The sequence below is a fragment of the Amblyomma americanum genome, chromosome 2 (assembly GCF_052857255.1).
Source record: "Amblyomma americanum isolate KBUSLIRL-KWMA chromosome 2, ASM5285725v1, whole genome shotgun sequence".
Lineage (NCBI taxonomy): Eukaryota > Metazoa > Arthropoda > Arachnida > Ixodida > Ixodidae > Amblyomma > Amblyomma americanum.
In genome coordinates this window covers 110,452,456-110,477,411 of record NC_135498.1, presented here as the reverse complement: position 1 = coordinate 110,477,411, position 24,956 = coordinate 110,452,456, and the positions used below count along the sequence as shown (strand labels likewise).

The following is a 24,956-nucleotide window of genomic DNA, read 5'->3' as shown; positions in this document are numbered from 1 at the left end:
GGCACGCAAGGTCATCGGTGCAGGAGCGAAGGAGAGAGGGTATCACTTCGGCGCGGTCAAGGGTACCCCCTTTCCGTCGAGAACGATCAAAACCTCCAATATTCGAGAAAAATCGACGCCGCGCGCGGCCATGCCCCCCATGGGTGCCGCCCCGGCGAACTAAGTTGCAGCAGCACGCAAAGCTACGCACTCTCCGGGAGATCTTCCCCGCTCTTTGTTTGTTTTATTTTACCGCACCCGGGCGCGATTGCTTAGGCGCAGCACTGATTTTTTTTTCGAAAATGCGCCGAATTTTGTGACACTCATTCGAATTGCGAAATCAGTCTTTCGCAGCTGCGTTTCGCTGGACGTTCCGTCTTTATCTTTGTCCCTGGGCGTTATTCACTCTCTCCAGTCCTCCCCCCCCCCCACACTCGGTTTCGCCGACACTCCTCGTCAGCTGCCACAGTGGCCACGCCCCCACCACGCTGAAGGCTTGAACTGCTAGCGTAATGTAGGCGCACGGCGCGCACACCAGCTACGTGCTCTGGCGTCACTCCGCGCATGCGCACAACCGACGACGAGGGCGGTGTCTGCTCCGCCGTCATGCTCACTCCGTGCATCATTTTGATGACGAGCTATCAGGTTATCATTTTGATGACGAGCTTGTCTACATCTATCTTCAGCCTGAGACTACTGACTTTTAGTAATGACTTTGAACACACTGGGACACTGGCGTGGGTCTTTTCCCGTTTAATAGTGTCAAAGCTGTTTTTGAAACCTCTGGGTCGTTGTATTACTCAAAGTACAGCACAAACACATCTTCTTCAGCCTGATGCAAAGTCCTTGGCGTATGCCACTGCCCTCAGAGCATAACGCACATCTTTGGGTATCAGACGACCTGCACAGCGCTGGAATTAGAAAGAAAACATCATTGAAACGGCGCATGATCTATTATATCACCGGCAGTGTCGCAGTTATGTTGCCAGAAATTTGTTTTCTGCTTTTTTCTTTTACCCCACAGGACGTCTACGGTGGCAAACATGTTCCAACGGGTGATCGGCTGAGCTGATATTACAGTGCCCTAAAAGGGACCGAATACTATATAGTGTGACGCCGTTGCAGGTTGCTTTTTCATGTTGATGAGTTGAGACTGCAAATTAGAGCGGTGTGATGTCTTCCCAAAACGTGTTGTGATGACCCCCATAATGCGCAGGTCCACACGGCACGGAGAGGCAAAGAGACACCGTATGGCTCAGTTTAAACAAACAGGTATATTCAATAATTACACATGATTAAGATTATACATCAGAGGCTGGGGCGTCCGAGCTTACGTGCCGACGACTTCATGGGGGCGATGGAGTGGCTCCGGAGTTGGGCTCGAGCGGTTGCTGGCAGAAGCTGCACGCTGACGGGCTTCGGCGCTGAAGGCCCTCTTGGCAAACGATGTCGTCCTGAGCGTGCTTGCAGTAGAATTTCAATAGTCGTCCGTTTCTTCGAGGATGGTTCACAAACCCTTCCTCTAGTGTCGTTCGGCTTGGAAGATGAACAGGAGGCGAGCTTGTAGATGATGACAGCAGAGCATAATTTTACAACAGAACAAACTTTGCACTTCTTTACTCATCGACCGGGCAGGTTAGTGCCTAAGTAGCATCACATTACATGCTAAGCATGGAGCCCCAGCTCAGACTGGACTGCATCCGTTTACATGTGCTTTTAAGCACTTGATTAACAAAGGACTAAGGGCGGTCATTTCCAGTGGCCCGCCCAAAGCATCAATTCTCCAATCCAAAATAACATGCGAAATGGGGACCACCCCTTTGGGTTGGGCTTAGCCTCGAACCCAGAGTCTGTTAACAATACAAACTAAATAAACAACAAAAACGCCACCACTCTCTCTCAAGTGAGAGTATACACAGGCTCTCTCTTCGGAGCTAATTCACTAGCGCCTGTCTTTCCACATTCTTGGCGAGTACTGCCTGTCCGCCATGACAGGTGTCCGTCGCGGCCCTTCTGGGAAGCTGTGGGTGCCTTCCCGGCGATAGCCCACGACAAAGGGGGGGGGGGGGGAGGGAAAGAATGTCGTCTTCGCGGTATCGCATAGCGTCGGCTGTGGTACGGCGCGCTCTGGCCCGCTGACAGCTCCCTTGTCCTGGAATGTAACCGAAAATTGGGGAGGATAAAGCCTGTTTCCCCGGGGCGGCGGCGGGTCCGGTTTTTCTGGTCGTCACTCAAAGAGCATGGCTGGGTAATTGATGATGCCGCTGTCACGGGTCTCCGTCTACGCCGCGCCGTCGAACGTGGATCCTCGTAGCACACACGGAATGTCACACTCGCTCACCCTCCAGAAGAATGTTCTCCGAACATTTGAGTCCACGCAGCTCCCCTTGTCTTTCTGAATCGCCTCGCACAGTGCGTCCGACAAAACAGTTTTCGCTGTACTCAACACCACTGCACAACACCATATGCCTCCGCTGTCAATACTGGCGTCTCCAGGGGCAGCACTGATCTTCTTTTACAGATAAACATGAAACTCAGCACCCAAGCCTCTCTTTTCTAGTCCAAACTGGACGAAATAAATTTACCACAGTTATAAAGGAGCTCCCACTTCTAGCACGATCACGGCACAGACAAAAATATAGATAACGAAAGGAAGTAGGGCAGGTTCTGCATGCGCTCCGCATGCTCTCCTGTGCAGGTGTTACTTAATGACAGAAAGGTTTAACTACCAACTCCGATAACTTAACACATAAGCACATAGCAATGTTATGAGCTGCGGCATTACACAATTCTAACCAGTTCACAACTCCACTCTGTTTACGCCATTAGTCCGACTTAGCTTTCCGATTTCGCAGCGGATATCGGCCTTCATGAGTCATACTAAGTAAGTCTGTGCCCCTTTGTCTGCTTTGGGACTCGCGAGGGCTCGTGGCAGGAGCCTCTCCTGGCGTTCTCTGCGCGGCAACCTCGCGCGCTTCTTCTTCTAGCAATGCATGAAGTAAATCCGGTGGCATTCCGGCCGTCACCTCGGGCGCCTGCCGAACAAATGCAGGAGAGGGCGTTTCTTGCGAACTATCTGCGCGCTCCGCTTCACTTCTGTCCCCATCAAAATCCGCGCTTTCCCTTTCCTCATTTCGTGAATACTGAACCGGTGCCGACTTGAGGCGATTTGCGTGTATCCTTATCAAACGCCGGTTCACGTCTCGGACTCTGAAGTTTACCGGAGAAAGCTTCTCGACAACCTCGCACGGTCCTCTCCACTTCGTCTGGAACTTACGAGCTAGCCCAATCTGCCTTTGGCAGTTTTCAATGTACACGCTGTCCCCCACATCAAACGGCGCGTCTCTAGCACTGCGATCGTGCACCTCCTTCCTGCGCTTCGCCGCTTTCTTTAAGGACTCCTTTGCGATGTCCCTCGCCACTTGCAAGCGCGATTCTAGCTCAACCTTATAGTCGTCCAGTGAAGCGTATGGGACACGACGGGGGCCCTCTGGCACTTCACTAGGCTGGTCCGGGTCTCGGCCGTAGAGAAGAAAGAATGGCGATTCGCCCGTGCTCTCGTGTGCTGCGGAATTGTAGGCAAACATTGCATACGGGAGCCACAAGTCCCAGTCCCGCTGGTCGCGCGAAACAAAATGCGACAGGAACCCGGCCACGGTTTGGTTCAGTCGCTCCACCGCGCCGTTGCAAGCCGGATGGTACGGTGTTGTCTGCTTCTTAGCGATCTTAAGCAGCTCGCAAACTCTCCTCATTAGCTGCGACACGAAGTTCGTTCCCCGATCTATCAAGAGTTGCCTCGGGGGTCCATGTCGGAGCACGATCTGTTCGACAAATGCTCTTGCAACCGTGTCTGCCTTTTGATCTGGGAGTGCTACCGCTTCCGCGTATTTTGAAAGGTGGTCGACAAATACTAAAATGTACTTGTTTCCGGAAGTGGTCGTGGGCAATGGGCCCATTATGTCCATACCTGTCCGCTCGAAGGGAGCCGAAACCTCAGGGAACGGCTGAATTGGAGCTGGTCTTCGTCCCTTGGGTGTTTTTCTTTCGAGACAGGAATGACACTCTGCACAGTAGTCTCTAACATCCTGTCGCATGCCACTCCAAAAGTACAAACGCTCTACACGCCTGCGTGTCTTCGCTACGCCAAAATGACCGGCGCATGGCGCATCGTGAAACGCGCGAAGAACCCTTTCTGTCCACGACCGAGGTATGACGACTCTCTCCCAAGCGGTTTTCTCTGGTCTCCCTTTCCTGGTTGGCCTCGTGCGCCGACACAGGGTGCCGTCTTTGTCAATGAAATAACCTAGCTGTTCGGGATGAGACGGTGCGCCCTCTAAGCTTTCGATTATTCGCTTCAGGTCAGGATCTTTGCACTGCTCTGTGCGTAATTCGGCGGGGTCGACTACGGGGACAAACTCTTCTATAGCTGCCACGGCAGCTGTGCGGCTGAGTGCATCAGCATTCAGATGTGTCTTTCCTGACTTGTGCTCAACTTCAAAGCAGTATTCCTGCAGGTGTAGATTCCATCTAGCGAGTCGCGAGCTAGGGTCCCTGACACTCATCACCCATTTCAGAGGATGGCAGTCTGTGACTAGCTTGAATTTGCGGCCGTAAAGGTAGCATCTGAAGTGCTTTACTGCCCAGACAACGGCGAGGCACTCCCTTTCCGTAGCTCCGTACTTTTGCTCTGTGGGGCTCAACTGTCGGCTAGCAAAAGCAACGGGATGTTCTTTGCCCTCGATAACCTGAGATAGCACGGCACCAACTGCGAACTTTGACGCATCTGTGGCCATAACGAAGGGCAAACTAAAATCCGGGTGGCGTAACAGCGGTGCACTCATTAGCTTCCTTTTCAGGGCCCCAAAAGCATTCTCCGCGTTTTCGTCCCAACGAAAGGCGACATTTTTGGCTGTTAAGGCGGTGAGCGGCTTAGCGAGCTTGGCGAACTCCTCTATGTGCCTTCGGTAGTAACCGATCAGGCCGAGAAACTGCCGGACCTGGCGGACGCTAGTCGGGGATGGAAAATCCGAGACACACCTTAGTTTCTCAGGGTCCGGTCGCACGCCGTCAGCTGAAACAACGTGCCCGAGGTATTTCACCTCGTTTTTGAGGAATTGGCACTTAGAGGGCTTCAGTTTGAGACCCGCTGCTCTTAGTCGCACCAAAACCTGCTCAATATCGCGCAAATGGTTATCAAAACTGCCACTGTATATGATAATGTCATCCATATACACGAAGCACAGCCTCCCCAGAAGACCTGCCAGGATAACATCAGCGGTTCTCTGCCAGACAGCAGGGCTGTTGGCCAGACCCATCGGCATTCTTTTCCATTCATAGTGCCCTGAGGGCGTGTTGAATGCCGTTTTCTCGGCATCTGCCGGATCCATTGCTATCTGCCAGAATCCCGCCGCCATGTCCACTACCGTGAAGTACCTGGCAGAGCCCAGCTGAGAAAGCGTCTCTTGTATATTGGGGATGGGGTATGGATCGATGCGAGTTACGGCATTTAGTTTGCGGTAGTCCACTACCAATCGATACGAGCCATCTGGCTTTTCCACCAATAGTGCTGGTGCTCCCCAGGGTGACTTTGAGTGTTCGACAATGCCGCGATCAATCAGGTCCTGCACCTGCCGCTCCATCTCCTCACGTTGGGAGTAAGGAATCCTGTACGCACGCTGGTAAACGGGCGATGAAGTGCCGGTTTCTATCCTGTGCTTTATAACGCCACAGCAGCCCAAATCCAGGTTGGACGCGGCGAATACCTCCGAGTAGTCGTTCAGCAAACCAGCCAGAGCCTCCCTCTCCCTGGATTTTACGTGAGAAAGATCGAACGACACCTTTGGAGCAGCCGAAGGACTAGCATGCTCTACAGTTGCGAGTACCGTATCGGTGGGCTCACGTTGCTCTATCGCAGAGGTGAAGAAAGCCAATGTTTTGTTCTTGGGAAGGCTCAGTGGCTGCTGGCTACAGTTAACCACCCGTAGGGGCACTCTGTGGGCGTCATTAACTGTCACGAGGCACGCGGCTGCCTTCAGGCCATTGCTGAGAGAGTCGACCGGCTCAAGCACTCCCACGGCGCCGCTCTCTACATCTGAAGGCACAAACGCGTACAAAATGTGCTCCGACCAAGGAAGGACGACCGCCTCCTCGACCAGCCGGACGGCAACCCGCGAATATACCTTCTCCAATGATCCCACTGTTTGACGGGTGTCAATATCGGTAATGCGAATCTCAGCCCCTCTCCTGTTCAAAAACGGAACTTTTGAGCCGCCCGCATTAACCTCTTCCTCAGAGAATGAGACTACTACCTTCCCTTTTCTCAAAAAATCCTGCCCTAATATACCTGACACTCCGTTTGGCAGAGACACCGTGTCCGGGCATACGTAGCAGGGGTGCTCCAATGCAATTCCGCCGAGAGAGAAGTGTAACCGGTAGAGTCCACTTATGCCAAGAGGATCCCCCGTTATGCCTACAAATTTGGTTGCCATACCACCAGACGCTTCCAACACCTCGCGGTCCCCCTTCCTTCGAAGCGTGTTAAAACTGCTCTCCTTAAGCAATGTCACCTTTGACCCCGTATCTATCAACAATTCCATACAACAACCATTTAACTTGCAACGCACAACAGGGCATGCCTCGTCGGCCACACAAACTACCACCACCTCATCATCTACTGCTCCCTCCCCACGCTCCTCAGGCTGGGGAGGACTAACTAGTTTTTTGACTCGGTATCTGGAGCCCCGCTGTAGGCTTGCTTAGGGCGTGTCTCGCCTGCTTCTCTTTGTGGCTCCCCACGGCGCACGTTTTGGCAGAACCTGGCGATGTGTCCGCGACCCTGGCAAGCGAAGCATACGATTTCTTCAAAATCTCGCATACCGCGCCTGTAGCTTTGTGGCGGTCTCCGGTTTTCAGCGAATGGGCGCTGTTGAGCGCGCGCTTCAACCTGGCATTCTACCTGCTGAGATAGCAGCTGTTCTAAGCGATCTAACCGCTCTGTCAAGAGAGCAACCTCAGGGTTGAGCACCGCTCTCTCTATGACGCGTACTCTCGCTGCGGCTGTCGTTAACGCCTCATTTTGTTCCTCATCCAATGCGGCCTCCACGGCTTGGTCGAAATTGCTCGGCTTGCGCGAGAGCACGAACCGGCGCACGGGGTCTTGCAGACCAGCCACGAACAAAGCGGTCATTTCCTCTTTAAGTATATCCTCCGCGTATTTCTTCTTAAGCTGGTCTCCTTCCTCCTCCCTGCTTAACGTATCGCGCGCTAAGCGCTGAAGCCGCGACGCAAACGTTCGCACGTCCTCCCCTACCATCTGTCCGGCGTCACGGAACCTCTGTACTCGCACGTGACGTGGTTCAGTGTCAAAATGCTCAAACGCGAGCTTCTAAAATTCCGCAAATGATTTTGTGGATTTTACTTTTTCGTCTCGCCATGCAAAATCATGAGCAGCTCCTGCCATCTTACACCTCGCCATTCCCAGCATTTGAGCATCGGACCATCCCCCCATTTTCCCAATCTCTTCTAGCATGGAAAAGAAATCGCAGATTGGAACCCCTGTCTTATCTCCCGTAAACGTCGGAATGACGCTTCCTAATGCCAGCATGCTTGCTCCGAGCGACGGCTGTTTAGTGGGAGCTCCCTCAGATACAGTCATTTTTTTTTCAAGCCCTCCAGTGCCTCAAGACTCTCAAATGGGGGTAAAAGTCCCACAATCAGTCCCGTGATTCCCTTTTGATTACAATTTTGAAGTCATGAATGTCACAGCATTCAGAGGACATTTGCTTTTGAGACCCCACTTCTGACACCAGTGTGATGACCCCCATAATGCGCAGGTCCACACGGCACGGAGAGGCAAAGAGACACCGTATGGCTCAGTTTAAACAAACAGGTATATTCAATAATTACACATGATTAAGATTATACATCAGAGGCTGGGGCGTCCGAGCATACGTGCCGACGACTTCATGGGGGCGATGGAGTGGCTCCGGAGTTGGGCTCGAGCGGTTGCTGGCAGAAGCTGCACGCTGACGGGCTTCGGCGCTGAAGGCCCTCTTGGCAAACGATGTCGTCCTGAGCGTGCTTGCAGTAGAATTTCAATAGTCGTCCGTTTCTTCGAGGATGGTTCACAAACCCTTCCTCTAGTGTCGTTCGGCTTGGAAGATGAACAGGAGGCGAGCTTGTAGATGATGACAGCAGAGCATAATTTTACAACAGAACAAACTTTGCACTTCTTTACTCATCGACCGGGCAGGTTAGTGCCTAAGTAGCATCACATTACATGCTAAGCATGGAGCCCCAGCTCAGACTGGACTGCATCCGTTTACATGTGCTTTTAAGCACTTGATTAACAAAGGACTAAGGGCGGTCATTTCCAGTGGCCCGCCCACAGCATCAATTCTCCAATCCAAAATAACATGCGAAATGGGGACCACCCCTTTGGGTTGGGCTTAGCCTCGAACCCAGAGTCTGTTAACAATACAAACTAAATAAACAACAAAAACGCCACCACTCTCTCTCAAGTGAGAGTATACACAGGCTCTCTCTTCGGAGCTAATTCACTAGCGCCTGTCTTTCCACATTCTTGGCGAGTACTGCCTGTCCGCCATGACAGGTGTCCGTCGCGGCCCTTCTGGGAAGCTGTGGGTGCCTTCCCGGCGATAGCCCACGACAAAGGGGGGGGGGGAAAGAATGTCGTCTTCGCGGTATCGCATAGCGTCGGCTGTGGTACGGCGCGCTCTGGCCCGCTGACAGCTCCCTTGTCCTGGAATGTAACCGGAAATTGGGGAGGATAAAGCCTGTTTCCCCGGGGCGGCGGCGGGTCCGGTTTTTCTGGTCGTCACTCAAAGAGCATGGCTGGGTAATTGATGATGCCGCTGTCACGGGTCTCCGTCTACGCCGCGCCGTCGAACGTGGATCCTCGTAGCACACACGGAATGTCACAGTGTTTAACATGGATCACCAAAAACAGTCGTAGAGTTGGGCGAAATTCGGCAGGAGGAGCCGCCCAGACCTTCCAGGAATCGGATACCTTAGGAGTTATGATGTCGTGCTGCACCGAATGAGACGATTCAGTAAATCAACGGCAGGTTCTGTATGTATGTGTTTTGCTCTAGCAGGCGGGGCAGATCTCACCGCAGTGATGGCCACAGTGGTTTAAGATATGCTAAGTGTGAGGTCACAAGGGAAAGAAATCGTTTGAGCTTTCCTTGTGTACGTGGATTCGCGGCGAGTAAGGTGTACATAAGATATAAGTCAATGAGAGTGTTACGGGCCTTTTAATCTGTCTCTGTTGCTCGCGGTGTATACACTGCTCATTATTAGGGTGGTAACTTAAAGCCGCTGTGAAGGTTCCTCGAACATAAGTGCACGACGAGAGCTGAGCTTTTTCCATCTTTACAATTTTCAAGTGACGGGGTGCCGCTCCAGAAGCAACTGAGGAAATATATGTTAGTAGGAATACATGCTTTCAGTACAGGCAATAACAGCGTTCGGTTTCCTGAGCGTCCATGAAGTCTGACGTGCGCCACAGAAAAGCTACTGGTGAAGATCTCAGAGAACACTGACATTCTTTGGCAGTAGTGGATGATATGCATCCAGTAACATAGGAGATATATGCTTAAAAATAGGCAGCATATAAAAGATAAGATCGATTTCGCTTGAACACATCACAGTTAGAACCACCACCCTCAGCAATAAATAAAGAACTCTCGTGAGCCCTCTGAACATACTTACTCTGGTAGCTGGGAAAAACTTGTCCAGGTCAAAGCTATACATCTTCGGATAGCTCTGCACGAATAAAATGAGAAGGAATAGCTGTCAGCCTTAAGATCATTGAGCCTATAATTATTTTTGCCTGCAACGAAGAAGGCCTCTTTTTTAAGGAAATTAAAAACGGTTTTCTAACAAAATGTAATGAATAAAAATAATGAGCCTTGTGTGTGAAGATACTCAGTATACCTTATTAACTTCTCGTTACCAGTGTGTCAGCACCACTATGATAAAGGGCCTTACAAAAGGCCGATAAACATGTGGTGCTGGGCTCCTCCTCGTGGCGTGAGCGAACTGCCAAAGCACGCCTTTGAGCTGATGACATGTGGCACGGTAACTTTAAATCGAATGGACTCAAAACTGAAGGCCACAAAGGTTCTATGCACGCCAGAGAAAATGTTATGGCTGAAGTTAAAAGAGGAAGCTCTTTTTCCTCATCCTGGTGCTGAGATCTTGCAGCATCACCATATGTATACCTCCTGCTATTAAGAGCGCCCAAAGTAAGCATATGAGTACAGAAACAAGATTCGCTGGCACACACATTAACCCGTCCACAGTGCTGGCAACCTACTACCACGCAGTTCTGCCTTGGGTGAGGATGCCAGTATACAGGGTGTTTCAGCTATGACCTTTCACATATTTTAAAAATAGAGGTTTTAGTTATAAGAGCGCTTTTTTCGGCACAGCATTGTGAGCGGTGTAATACATCAGAGTACAGCTAAGAAGTGCTAACTTTCAGGCTGGTTTATAATGATTGTCTAGTTAACTTTTTAGTATCGCTGTTGCGCTTTTTAATTATTGAGGAGCGTGTACCCCACCGTAAGTAATATCTATATGTTTCTAAAATTTCGAAAACACGGTTACCTTCAGCTCCGTGGCCCAACACATTTTTCCTTATTTCGACGACTTATGTGCACTGGAGAGATTTCTTTGCCTTCAAGCTTCACGAAGGCGAATTTTGGGCATAGCGCCGAGTGTAACCGCGTATTCTTAATTCTAAAAACTGATATGGATATTACTTCCTGTGTGCTACACAAATCTCAATGATTAAGGAGCCTAGCAATATACTTGAAACTATAAATTCATAATTATTTAAACAACCTGCTAGTTAGCACTATATAGTTGTATTCTGATGCACTACACTGTTGACATTTCTGTGTCAGAAAAGTGCTCTTCTGACCGAAAAAGCTTGAAGCTTAAATGTTGTGCAAAGTCTTAGCTGAAACACGCAGTGTAGTTATGTAAAAGGGCCACGCCAATGCTCACGGGATATAGAGTCGTCCATGTGTGCATCAGCTTTTCGGCGCAATTCAGCAGCTGGTCTTGGAAATTGCCTGATGCCTAGGGCATGTAAGTGGTGGAAGAGAGGAAAGAAATCAAGTTAGTCTTCTTTATTTCCTGGTAAGGAAGCTGCACTTTCTACCTGCAAAGCTAAAAAGTTTTCAAGCCCAGCAATCCGGCAGTTGCTTCTGGTGTCACTGGTGGAAAAAATGCCCTACTATTACCATACTGAGTAATGCGAGAGAAAGAGAAAGAAAGACGGAAAGGAAGGGAGGTTAACTAGGCAGCGCCCGGTATGCTACCGTACACGTGGGAAGGGGAACGAAGGGAGAGATAGAAAAGGGAGAGAACAAAGGGATATGATCACTTTTCCACGTGTCCGTTGGCCGTTACTTGCAGGGTACACCGGGCACGCACTGATTGTTCACAGTCTTGCACTCAGTCCTGAGTCCTTAGAACTTTAAAACGTAATGCGAAATTTGAGCACAGTACATGGGGTATTCAGAGTTTGCAATAAATTGAGGTTTTGGCAGATATGCATTGTACAGTAACAAACCACTTTTTTTATTTAGCACACATTCGCACCTTTGATGTATCGTTCCTCTCGTAGTCCTCAATTGTCATGATGGAAGCCGTATGATCAGAGAGGTGGCAGGTGATATGTTCGACGTGCTTGACCTTGTTACCAAAGACGAGATCAATGAATGTGCTTGCTAGGTCGTCAGAGCAGTAAAAGAAGTTACGGGGAGGTTAATGACATGTTTTTCTACATAAATGGCATGAAGTTCTAGTTTGTATTTGTGTCCGCCTACTTCTTTCCCACTAATAACACTGGTGTGAATTATGTGCGGTCCATGCGGTGCGCAAGATCACGATGCGTAGTATTGTTGTCACAGCTCACCGTACCTCTTGAGGGTAAGTTTGAACGCTGTATGTATGAATGTATAGGGTTATCTCTCTCCTCCTTTTGTAGATGTCGTTGATGAGACGCACTACAAATCTTGCCACACCTAGCCTCTTCTGTGAACTTGCTCTGCATTGGCGGAGAGTGTGGGATGTTGCGTCGATGCAAGGACGTTCAGTAAATCCCGCGGTGCTCCTCATTCTTCTTCCCCGTGGTATTCAGGTATCGATCACTGCTCATGACATCTTGGCGTGAGCACATGGTGGGGCCATGAAGTCGAGCGCACAGATTTCTAGAACATCAAATTATTCATTCTTCATAGGCGGCGGGTGCAGTTCCACATCGAGAGGCTAAGAAGCAGTGCCCCATACTTCGTTTCTCAGTGCGGCTCGGAATTCGTTATGTTTACATTGCTCTGATATCAAGTTTCGTGCCCTTGAATGATGTGCATGTGTTCTTCGTACAGCCGTTCGAAACAGTTTGAAATCAGTTCGCCGCTTGTTTGCGAAACGGGTAGAAAAGCTGGACATGATCTGTTTTGAAGTTAACGGGATGTTACATGGAGTACGTGCGTAGCGGTGTATTAGGCGTTGAATTACCTTATTGCAGGTGTGGACGCTGTAGTGGGCATAATCTCCGAGAGTGACAGCTTCCAACTTTTTACCGTGGTGTCCGTAGCACTCATCGTAATTATTCCCCCAAAGATACGTGCTGAACTCGTCTAACGCGTCCTGCGTCATGCGAGCATTGGTAGACCGAAAGCGCATCATCTCCTAGGGCCAGACTACACTTACAAAAACAGCCTCGCAGCTCACTGGCGACGTGTCCAGCTTCAGCGGACACCAGGTGGTCTCCTGTGCGGACAGATTCCCCGTTCGGTTGGAGAATAGTGAATTTTTTAAATACTGCTTATCCTTGCAGAAAAGTAGCTGAAGGGTCTCCTGGGTTAAAAGCTGCTTAATCAACTTGAGTGAAGCCCAGGATACTATCACATGAGAGCAGTGGCTTAGATGAGGTGTCTTAAAATAAATATGGCAGCAAATATTGCAGTTTACAGAAGTCGCTGCAGGATTTCAATTAAAACACCACACATCAAAAAAGCATTTCAATATTGCATCAAACATGATAAGTCTTCAAAAGTACAGTACAATACAGAAGCCAGTGGCAGGGTGAGACCTAAGTATAGCTAGCACGTTGTAAATACATGAAAACAGACCTCAAACCTCATCGATTCAATCCAAATGCTTGTGCTAATTTGCTTAGTGTAAATGGGACGTTGCGTGACAACTATTGGTACTTTAAAATGTTTTTAAAAGTAGGATTTACGGTTCCGGTGCTAAAGAGACTCTAGTGCCGTTATTTGGTTAATAACTGCAAGGGAAGAAATATTGAAGGTTTCAATTTGCGAAATTGAAAAACATGTTCCATGCTTTTTCTAATAACTTAAAAGCATTCTTTGTAAAGAGCATTAATTTCGTCTTCCAAATATGACGAATCATTTTCTTTTTGCATTCTCAGATGCCTGTTTATATTTTCTATAGCTGTTGTACACCGTAATTAAGTATAATTATTTTGGAGAGAGCTAAACAATGCTTGGTATATCTGAGGTATAGCTTTCAAAGGATATCTATAGCCTCAACGTGCGCGAACTCCCGCAAATGACGACCATTTTATACATAGATAATTGATATCAGGGTTCCAGCTTAAGCTGGACGAGCAGTCTGCTCCAAGGAGTTTGTGGTCGTCAACAATTTTTATTTCCTGGCTATGGAATTCAATTGTAAGGTTAATTTTTCCTGGCGTATTTGTGTCGCGAAAAATCAGTGTTTTAGTTTTGCTAGCCTGAATTTAATTCCCTTTTACTTTGGACGAGACACCGTTTTGAAAGTATTTTTATATTTCAAAATAAAGTATCTCTCTAAGCCCGGAACAAGGAGTGCTATTACCATCATATATGATAAATACTATTCAACGGTCAAAATGTTTAATGTTCGTTATATATGCATTATTTAAAAGCGACCCTAGCACGCGGCATTGTGGAACTTGTTGCTGTATTGGTCGAATCGGTAGATTTTCGTGGTTTCAGTGGACAAATTAAGCCTGTTTTTAAACTAGGATTCGAGTAAATTTATGTAAAGCCAACGAGTTCTTTTAGATGAGAGTTTATCCATTAAATCTTAGCGGTAAACGCAGTTAAAGGCTCCAGTAAAATACAAAATGAACACAGCAGTTGTGAAAAAGGTTTTCAGTGCTTTGCAGGATACGTTCTTTTAATCTGAGCAGAGCCATTTCAGTCGGTCTATGTTTCCTAAAGCCAAAAGCATGCATGTCAGTTTCGTGTTATGTTTCTGAAATCCTTTCTTAGTCGAGCACAAAAATCATTTTTCGAAAGCTTTTGAGAAAACTGGAAGGGCCGACAGTTTGTTTGTCAGGTACGATTTTAGTCTCTGACCTATTTTTGGTGTCCGGACAACGTTAAATACATGAACAAGTACCGGCGCTATTATTCTCCAGAAATATTTGACGGGCCTTGTTTGATGGTCATCAGCGTCGAACGCTTTGTTGTTTGGTAAAGCCGTGACTTTGCTCTAGACTTCAGTCTGATGCGTTTGCGAAAAAAATACGCTGGGGTTGATGCTTCCTCGGTGAATTGTTTTTTTTTTCGGTGGTTAAGTTCTGGGTAGTAGGCCAGCAATATTTACAGAGTATTGAGATAAACAGTCTGCGAGGTTATTGCCACCAAGGACAGATCCGTTTATTCATGATGTATCTGAGAGGGAATGTTTATTACTACGACCCAGAACACTGTTTTTTCCTCTTTATTCAGCAGTTCGTGTGCGGTTGAGTGACGGTAGCAAATATTTTTTCATTTTATATAAACGTAGCGCGCCAAAGCTCGGAATTTATTCTACTTAGAAACTCATTGAACTAATGAGACGGCACTGGCTAGGCAATCGTCATTCACCTGATAAGCTAGATAAATGCTGTCGATTTCTTCTACGGCCACTCTTCTGACCGTGTTTTAAGCGGAGGCGCTGAGGCGGCCAATGCAAACAGAGGCAAACCACTGACATATCGGCCCGAGGGAGCAATGGTGTCGCCGCGCCATGCTAGCAGCTGATTTCGTTCACTCAAGCCAGGATTAAGAGCAGCACAAACGTGGCGCGCGAATGCGCTGTCACGTGATTATTTTTTGTTATTTCGGGTGCTTTCTTTGAACCTCAGAAAAATGATACACGTGAGGCTTTATAGAAAAAAATTTAGTGGGGGTTTCTGAAGGTGCTCTCCAACTTTGCAATTCACATCTGCTGTCTAAAGTCTATATTTACGCATTTAGAAAAATTATCATAATTGTAATACAAAAAATTGCCTTGATGTGCAAGGCGGCTGGTAGCTGTATTTAAGTGGTTTGCCTGGCCTACCTCCAATTAGTATTTTTTAACGCCAGGCTAAATTTAGCCTGGACACCCTATATATATATATATATATATATATATATATGTTACGAACGTAGGTTGCGTTGGCTCCGCAGAATAAAGATTTAAGAGAAGTGGGCACTTCTACAAAGACACTTTTATTTATCAACGTTTCGACCGCGGTGCGGTCTTCTTCAGGACTGCAGTGGTCTCGCGTCAGATGGACGTTTTAAGTTTGTGAGCTCAAGAGGAGGGAGAAAGGAGTGTAACACGCAAATAGCAACAACGGTTCAAAAAACTGAAAAAAAGAAAATAAAGATGGGGGTGCGGGGAGCAGACCGGGACAATATTGGGGGAGGAAGCAAAAAAATAGAAATAAAAGAAAAAAAGGGGGGGGGAAACTAGTACAGTAAGGAAGGGTGGGGTACAAAAGGAGATGGCGAAACGAGAGAAAGGGAGAGGAAGACGGTGCGGGGGACATGGGCAGCACGGAAACAAAACACACAAACAAAATGCACAAACACAAAGGGCGCCGCTGCAGATGCGTGGCCAAAGGGGAGCCGCTGCGCAAATGACACTGGCAGTGACGAACAGGCCAAACCAGGCGCCTTTTGGGGGTCTCACTAATTTCCGGTGAGCCGAGGGCTAGAACGTTAAGGAAGGAGTGGGCTACGTTAACGAGCACATGTCTAAGAACTCACTCACGGGGTCTGGGTTTCACTGAACGGTGCAACCCTCTCCGTGGGTAGGTCGTTGAACCGACCTCGCCGGGAATACTTGTTTGTAGGGGAGGAGGGCTGGGCTAGCTGTGTGCAAAGATTTCAGATTGTCGGAAAATGTAAGGAAAGAACGTCAAAAACTTATCAATACTGCACGAGGCAGGATAGTGTAAGTAAGGAGGGGTATGATTGCCTGGGATATACACTAGGAGTTATAAAAGGTATATCTGAGTTAGCCAATTAACGAGAAGTGTAGTATTATTTTGTTTGGAGGTCGTGAATAAAAGAAAGGGTACCAGGCTTTTCGTTAAGACCTTCTTGAATAGTATTAAACTTGTGGATAAAATAGGATTCACGCTGTTCACGTTCTCGCCTGTTTTTGAAGCCCCCTTGAATAATTGTTACTTTTAGTTGGTCAAATGGGTGTCCTTCTGCGTTTACATGCTTGGATAGGGGAAGGTTTGGGAGAGACTTGGCGTGTGCGCGGTGATTGTTAAATCGAATGCGGAATGCAGTGTTTGTCTGTCCTATGTATTGCTGGTTACACAAAGTGCATTCAAGAAGGTAAATAATGTTTGATGAGTCGCAGTCAAAGTTACCGTTGATTGAATGCTGGAAAACTGACCTCGTACTAGTTGCGGAACACGTAGTCTGCATGTGCTTGCAAACTTTGCAGCGACCCTTACCACAGGGCTGGCATCCATATTTTGGGGTTTTGTGTTCCTTGGAGTGGACTAGGTGGTTCTGAATGTTTTTGGCACGCCTGTAAATCACGCGGGGTGCGCATGTAAATATTTTCGATAATCGTTGACTTTGCTGGAGAATGTTAAAGTGCTTATTAAGAATTCTGTTTATGTTCGGTGCGTTACTGTTAAATGTGAGGATAAGGTTTGTAGTGTAATCATTTCGGTTATCTATTTGGTGCCCCTGGAGTATTTGACTACGGTTAAGATTTGAAGCTCTGCTTATGGCGTCATCAATAAGGGAACGTGGATAGCGCTGTGTTAAGAGCACGTTGCGCATGTGTTCGGAGTTTTCATGAAAGTCTAGGTCGTTAGAGCAGATTCTTCGAAAACGATGGGCCTGCGAATAAGGGATGCTGGTTTTGCAGTGACGGGGATGGGCGCTTTGAAAATGTAGATATTTTTGTGAGTCGGTTGGTTTTCTATAAACGGTTGTACGAACTGACCCCTTGTCCACCAGAATGTCAACATCAAGAAAATTGATTTGACTGGCTGAGTAGGTGTGCGTAAACTTTATGTTTGGGTGCACGGAGTTGAAACTGTCAATGAAATGGATAAGTTGTTGTTCTGTGTTTGTCCATATTATAAAAATATCATCCAAATAGCGCTTGTAAAAGTACGGCTGAATTGTACAAGAAGAAAGAAATTTTGACTCTATATGATGCATGAAGATATTGGCATAATTTGGGGCCATTCTTGTTCCCATAGCGGTGCCACTTACTTGCAGATAATATTGAAGATCAAATTCGAAGCTATTATATTCTAACACAATTTTGGCTAGTGTTCCTAACACGTTTGGGCTTGGAGATTCATGAGGTTTCTGCTGTTCATAAGATTCTAAAAGGGCTGCAATGCCGTCGGCATGGGGAATGTTTGTGTATAAAGATGTTACATCCATGGTCACAAGAAAGGCTCCTTCTGGTAATGTTATATTGTCTATCTGGCGGAGAAAGTGGTTTGTATCTTTGATGTAGGATGGATGTGTGGCTGGAATGTGGCTAATTAGAGTGTCAATGTACTTTGATATTGGTTCTGTGAGAGTGCCGATTCCTGAAATTATTGGCCGTCCAGGAATACCGGCTTTATGTAATTTAGGGAGCATGTAGAAACGCCCAGGAGAAGGATGGGTAGCCGTGAGTGCCTTGCATAGTTTCGGGGAGATTTCATTGTGTTTTATGAGGTCGAGGAGAATGTCAGATATAGCTTTTGAGTGCTCGTCGGTGGGGTCGCCATGCAGTTGTTTATAAAAATGGTTGTCAGAAAGCTGTCGGATGCCTTCTGCTATATAGTCATCCCTGTTCAAGATAACAATGCCTCCGCCCTTATCAGCTGGCTTTATGACGATGTCGGTACGGTTGCTGAGCGCCTCGAGAGCAGTACGTTCTCTTTTAGAAAGATTGTCTGGTCCTAACCTGCAGTTCTTAAAATTTTCAACAATGTCATTTTGAACTGCCTTAATATAGATATCCAAGTGTTTTTCCCGCCCGATGTTGGGAGTCCAATTTTGGTTTGCTGGGTGGAAGTCCGTGTTTTGGTGGGGGTTTCCGGGCTTATCAAAAAAGTATTCTCTCAGGCGAAGTTTTCTGGCGAAGTCGTCAAGATCTTTCAGGAGTTGGAATTCATTGAATTTGCCTGTGCGGGGGCAAAAAGTCAGCCCTCTAGATAGGACGGCTCGCTCATACTCTGTGAGCGGTGTTAGAGATAGATTGGTGATGTTGTCTACACTGTGATGGCCCTGTTTTGAGTGTGTTTGCCCTTGGCTGACCTTTGACTGAGTGATATCGGGGTTGGGAGAATTCGATCCAACCGCACTTAGTACTTCTTTCATCCATTCGTCATGGGGAACTTTGTCCCGTGTAAATTTTCTAATTTTGATTATGCCAATTTCTGAAGTTTTTTTTGTTTTGAAACGTTCTAGTTCCTCGGCCTCCAGCGCGGAAACAAGAAGATTATTCCGAGCCCGACGCTCCTCCGTTCTCAGTATCACCGAAGCTTTCTCAGAGTGCCGAATTGTGATTTTGAGTAACTCTAGAGAAGCTGATTTTAATATGTCGTTCCATTGCTTTTTGTCTCCTTCTGATAGATTATTCATTGCTGGTATCAGCTTCACTTGTAGACCTTTCGGTACGATATTAGCCCGAAGGTACGTTTTTAAGGTTTTAACATGAAGGTCATGTCTAAGCCGCTTATCAATTATTTTTCGTAATTTAAGAAAAGCTGAAGATTTGAAACAGGGCTGCCGGTGATATGAGAACAAGGGAGGCGGAGTACTCACGCGGCCTGTGTATCAGTCCCGGCGCCTGTTTGGCCTGTTTGGCCTGTTCGTCACTGCCAGTGTCATTTGCGCAGCGGCTCCCCTTTGGCCACGCATCTGCAGCGGCGCCCTTTGTGTTTGTGCATTTTGTTTGTGTGTTTTGTTTCCGTGCTGCCCATGTCCCCCGCACCGTCTTCCTCTCCCTTTCTCTCGTTTCGCCATCTCCTTTTGTACCCCACCCTTCCTTACTGTACTAGTTTCCCCCCCCTTTTTTTCTTTTATTTCTATTTTTTTGCTTCCTCCCCCAATATTGTCCCGGTCTGCTCCCCGCACCCCCATCTTTATTTTCTTTTTTTCAGTTTTTTGAACCGTTGTTGCTATTTGCGTGTTACACTCCTTTCTCCCTCCTCTTGAGCTCACAAACTTAAAACGTCCATCTGACGCGAGACCACTGCAGTCCTGAAGAAGACCGCACCGCGGTCGAAACGTTGATAAATAAAAGTGTCTTTGTAGAAGTGCCCACTTCTCTTAAATCTATATATATATATATATATATATATATATATATATATATATATATATATATATATATATATATATATATATATATATATATATTTATATATATATGTATGTGTGTGTGTGTGTGTGTGTGTGTATACCGGCGTCCTCATCCTGTAAACGCCTTTGGTCTTCCGCCTACCATTCGACTCGGAGCCTGATTCCGTTCTCTCCTTCGGAAGAGAACACCCCTAAAACTTTGTCCACGAGGGTCAGTTAGGCACGTTGCGACTGCACCGACATGGCTTAAAAGTACGATTAAGAAATCAAGCCTAACTCAAGCAGCTACCCTTCAAGCATCATTTCAAGCGGCGTCGAGAACTGCAGCTGAAAAAATTAGTCGGCACATGTTTTCTATTGATAATCTGAAACGAACGTCGGAAATGAGCGTCGGAGCAAGCAAGTACTGAATAGGACGCTTCCGTTTCAAGTAGCTACCTAGGCGACATTATTCGTCAGTGCGATGTTACTGCACAGAAGTTTGAACTTTCTCGAGTTGATTTGACCGCAATACTTGAAACTGGGCAGGGAACGCTTTGCGGAAGCATTTGCATATCCAGGAACATCCTCGAATACAGCCAGCCGGAAACAGAAAGTTCATGAAGGACTGAGGGTATGTAAGCAGCCGAACTTCCTGCCGCAATTATTTTAAAATTGGAGTCCAAAGATAAACTCAAAAGGTCCACTTCAGAAGTTCTCCAAGCCGCTACGTTTTTCTGTCCGGGGCTAAACATGGCGTCGCTTCCTTCAACGGCTTCCTCTGTGAGAAGGGAGCCTATAGACCCTTTGGCCGGTACTTTTAGAACGCGGAGCCTAACCGAACTAACACTCGCGAACACAGGATAGGGAGACTCTTCAAGTTGTTCGGCATGTAAGAAAAAAATAAGGGTTTTCGACTGTACTGTGAACAGAGAGCAAGCGAGACGACGAAAGGACGGACAACAAAACGACGAAAAAATGCAGGTGGGCTGTCATGATGGACAAAGGAAGGCCAAAGTGTAGCTACGTAGAGAAAAACACTCGGGGTATGAAAGCGCCGTATTTGTGGATGCATAAAATATCGACCAAGAAAAGAATAAGCCTTTGCGGTGACCGCAGTGAGCATTTATTATTTATTTATTTCAATATACTGTCAACCCCAACTGGGGTTTTTACAGGGGTGGGCTTTAAAAAAAATACCGATCTTCCAAAGAAAACAATTATAGTAAGCAGGTATACAATGAAAAGGATGGGTGTACTTAAATCAAGACAGGAACAAACAAATTCGAGGTAATCAGTTATGCAGAACACAGTATATATATCACCAACATTTTAACAATATTTAGTCAGTTTTGTGGCAGCATACTCAGCTCGGCAAGCTCCAAAACTTTGAGGACTGTCGGCTGCATTACAATCGAAACGTCAAGGGCATTTCATTCGCGCACTGCTCGCGGAAAGAAGAAAAATAGAATGTGGTCATTGCAACAAAAAAATTCTTCAAGCGTAAGAGGATGTTTGCGGCGGGTGGTTCTGGAGTGGCTTATATTGACGAAGTATTCAGAGTTAAGCTTAAATGAATTGTGCAGAAGTAAGTATATGAATTTCAAATGGTGCTGTTTCGATCGGATAGATAAAGGCTGAAGTCCTGCGCGATGCAAAAGTTCAGTAGGTGAATCTGTGCGCCTGTACTGGTTATAGATAAATCGCGCAGCTTTTTGCTGCACACTTTTCAATGCGGCTACGCTAGTGCCTGTAAAAGGGAACCATATAATGTTAACATATTCTAATACCGGGCGTTTAAGTGTAGTGTATGCCAGAACCTTTATTTCGGGAGGCAAGTTTTTCAAGGCACGTTTGAGGAAAAACAGCTTGTTCTTGCCTTATTTGCTACATATTGAACGTGCGTTGTCCAGTTAAGGTCGGATGAGATAAGGATGCCCAGATATCGATATTCTGTAACAGTTCGTAGCGCAGTGTTAGCAGAACCATAAGTGAACTTAAGCGGATTTTTTTCTTTCTTACGGACATAGAAACAGTCTTGTCTTTGTTAATGACCATACTTCAATCATGACACCACTGAACAACTTTATTCAAAGCGCTATTTAGTTTATCTGGTCAGACTGATGCTTAATTTCATTATAAAAATGCAATTGTCTGCAAAATGTCTCATTTGTACTTCATTTTGGTTAGTTATATCATTAATAAACAGCAAAATAAAAGAGGCGCCAGTACAGATCCTTGGGGGACACCAGATACTACGGGAATAATGTCGGAGGTACGTCCGTCAAATTGGACAAATTGGTAACGTTCAGACAAAAAACTGCTGATCCATTGTGTGACGGGACCATCACCAATTAAATGCTTGAGTTTGTACATCAATTTTTGGAGCGACATCCGGTCAAACGCTTTGGAACAGTCAAGGAAAATTATAGCAAAATGCGACTGATTGTCTATACCTTGCGCAAGATCATGCACGAAGTCAACAAGTTGTGTTATAGTGGATAGACCATTATTAAAACCGTGCTGGCAAGGCTGAATTAGGTTTTTAGCCTCCACGTATTGAGTCAGAAATTTTAGGATAATGTGTTTCAGAATTTTCCCACATGTACATGTCAGAAATATGGGTCGATAATTATTCGGGGAGTGTTTGTCACGTGATTTGTGGACAGGGATTACTTTGGCGATTTTATATTCAGAGGGAATACAACATTCAGGAATTGATTTCTGGAAGAGAAGACAAAGCTATTTGCTACAAGACTCGGCATAACGTTTTCCCGCAAGATAGCAGCCTCGGGAGTTACGAGCAGACTTGAGGTGCCCTAAGAGGCCATTGTAGCACTATTGATAGCCAAGGAAGACATCAGCACCTTTCGTAACGATTCCAAGACTGCTCTCCACAAGTTTTTTGCGAGGGCTAATCGCCACCGCGTACAATATTTTCAGCACTAAGACAAGGAGATAATTGACCTTATTTGGGTCTCGGCTCATGAAGGGGTCGCCGGGAACGAGGCCGCTCATCAATACGCTCGATATTTTGTCGGTCGAGATGGGGAGGAGGACATCGACGGGAGGGCCTTCCGAAGTGCTGCGCTGAACACCTACCAGACCGTTACGAGTTATAACAGAGATTTTAATGCTAGTCTGTCTCCTCCGCATTAGTCGCTTAGCAGAGATGAAGCCACGACGTGGAGGCGACTGCCAACACGGTAGCAGCTACATCCGTGGGTCTATGCGAATATGTTTCCTGACCTGGTAAATCCTTACTGCTATCTGTGCGGTGAGCCAGCAACACTGAATCGCATAATGTGGGCTTGCGCGGAGGATCCGACTCCAGAAAACCTGGTTGTAATTCTCTCATCAGAATTATGTGAAGTTATCTCAAGCCCCGACCAGGAGGTAAAGTCCAAGGCCGTGGCAAGAGCGCAAGAGGTTGCCGACAGACTTCAACTTCCGGCCACCTGGAAGAGCAGCATAAGACATCCAAAAAGAATTCCAAATAGGTGACAATAAAGGTTTCATTCATTCATTCATTCATTCATTCATTCATTCATTCATTCATTCATTCATTCATTCATTCATTCATTCATTCATTCATTCATTCAAGGAGACTAAGAATGCTTCGCTTTGTTACCAGGATGTCGCTGGCGTTCATGCCGAGCTGGCATTTGCTTGAACTCACTCCGATTCAACACAGACAAACATAGTCTTGGCTCCTGGCTACCTGGGTCTACGAGGCAATGAGGTCGATGATGCGGCCATCCGACCGCTCACACACCGGGCTGGTCGTCCTAGCTCTCTTGGCTTAGAAGCTTATCAACCGCTTTCGTGGTTCTGTGAAATTTTGATTAATTATTGGGACAGTCATCGCCTCTACCCGGCCCCTGCGAAGAGGTTGAGCAAGACGGAGGAGCGAAAACTGCGCCGTCTGCAGACAACGATTTTCTGTCCTGCCGCAGTGAAACACTTTTATCCAAACACAGATGGATGTTGCGTGCACTGTGGAGATATCTGCGATGTCTTTCACATGGTGAGGGCATGTACTCAGGATCATCACCTTTTCCCTTCCCCTACCGCTACCCCATAAGCATGGGAGACTGCCCTCCTCAAATGCTCCACACTGGAGTCCCAAAGGGCTCACTTAAAGCGGACGTTAAACGGGGCCTCGTTGTGCGGGGTCTCCGACTAAGGATATCGACCGTTTCGCGGGGTCTTCTGAATCCCAAACCCTCTTTTGGAACATTAAAGATGTTCTTCACCAGCACCAAAACCACCGACAGCACCTCTGGCGCCGGCCGCAGCAGAGGAGCGTTCGTTCGCTTTTTACACACCGCAGATAACTACTGCAAACAGATTATCTGGTCGATGACTACAGATTAGGACATCAATCACCGGTGATCTCGGCCGATGATTATCCCCGAAAGTCACTCGTAAAAGGCACACGATATGGAGCCCCGAAGCGACTGTCGACTAAACAATAACTCTAACAAATAGTCACATCTGACAACGACGCGAGGACCGTTTTGTGTTAATAGACATTTTTATGGTATTGTCTATTTCAGGACATGATCTACAAAACAGTTTGTTGTAATATATGCATATCCCGTTCTGTACGTCTCTAGAGCAGCCATTCTGGGGACTCTCAGAACGGGTACATTGGGGGGACGTCTCTGGAGGAAGGGAAAGTGTATAAGGTGTACCCATATTACAGTTGCAGGGGGAAATCTGTTTTATGTTTAAGTATTTTGTTTTTTTTTACATGGAAGGAAGTTGAGCACTGTGTGTTAAGCTTTGAAACTCATGTATACTAATGTACTTTCATATTGGGTGTTCCGTTTTAGTAAGCGGTGTGTAATGCCTTTTCAATCAGTGTGTATTGAATTTTACTGTATGTGTGAACCATGTATTTTCAGTGAGGGCATTCAGTTTGATTCTAATGTCATTAAATTAGTTTCACGCTAATTGCTGGGTGGTCATCGTTCTATTCATCGATTGCTCTTATTTTCTACAAGGAAGGGAGGATATGTTGTGGAAGGAGTATATTTGTATATTGATTTTAGTTCTTTTTTCTATTTAGTGGATTGACTAGTTACTTATCTTTGTAGATGTGTACTTTCTAATTGGAAGAAATGTGTCACATCATTGAGGTGTATGTATACCAGTGTCCTCGTCTAATAAGCGTCTTTCGTCTTGCGTCTACCATTCGACCTGGAGCCTCGTCTCCGTTCTCTGCAGTGGGAGCTCTGCGCACCCACAACAGCGTTATACCCTCGGCGCGAAGGGGCTATGTACCTGCTTCGGTGTAGCGCACCCTCGAGTCTTTTCAGCGGTGGCGATGAGCTTCTCATTCTACGG

At 46.8% G+C, this 24,956-nt stretch overlaps 1 long non-coding RNA gene across 1 annotated transcript in view; it reads right to left on the bottom strand.

The window, feature by feature from the left end:
- Nucleotides 1-732: 732 nt before the first annotated feature.
- The window catches only part of LOC144118960 (uncharacterized), a 29,912-nt gene continuing 5,688 nt past the window's right edge, over nt 733-24,956 (bottom strand). Inside the window, exons 2-4 of the long non-coding RNA XR_013312207.1 lie at nt 11,014-11,088; nt 9,712-9,765; nt 733-890 (exon numbers count right to left, since the gene is read on the bottom strand). This is a non-coding gene — a long non-coding RNA (uncharacterized LOC144118960). The remainder of the gene's footprint in view (nt 891-9,711; nt 9,766-11,013; nt 11,089-24,956) is intronic.